The sequence below is a fragment of the Bison bison genome, unplaced genomic scaffold, assembly GCF_000754665.1.
Source record: "Bison bison bison isolate TAMUID 2011002044 unplaced genomic scaffold, Bison_UMD1.0 scf7180017849431, whole genome shotgun sequence".
In the NCBI taxonomy this organism is placed as follows: Eukaryota; Metazoa; Chordata; class Mammalia; order Artiodactyla; family Bovidae; genus Bison; species Bison bison.
Window position 1 is genome coordinate 16547 of NW_011480004.1, and position 582 is coordinate 17128.

Sequence of the window (582 nt, forward strand, 5' to 3'; positions counted from 1 at the left end):
ACCCAGGTAATTATAGTGTTTATCACCTTATATATGTTTTCATGTCTGTTTTTCTTATTAGTCTGAAAGTTTCTTAAGTATAGGGACATTGTGCTAAACTACTGTCTAGTAAAGTGCCTGGAAAAATAGTAGGAGGTTGTTGTGTTGGTTGAGAACTCTCAGCAGGTAAACAAGTTGTTTTTCAGCATACAGCTTTTCTTCCAAAGAGTTTTTAAGAACACCCTTCTATCCACATGATTTTATTAGTGAATACAGATTACACAGTACTTGAGTCTTGTCTGTTTCATACCATAGAGCAAAATTCAGGCAGCATTTTGATAGTAAGAAAAGACTAGACAGTGGTAGAACTGTTAGAATATTACATTAGTCTAGATAGAAGACCTGAACTAGGCAAGTGGCATTAAGAATAAAAAAGACTGAATAGGATGCAAGAGATAGCTTCAATTGTAAGTATAAAGTGGAACATGTTAATTATTTTACCAATGTGTGCTAAGTCGCTTCAGTTGTGTCCGACTCTTTGTGACCCCATGGACTGTAGCCCGCCAGGGTCCTCTCTCCATGCGATTCTCTAGGCAAGAATAC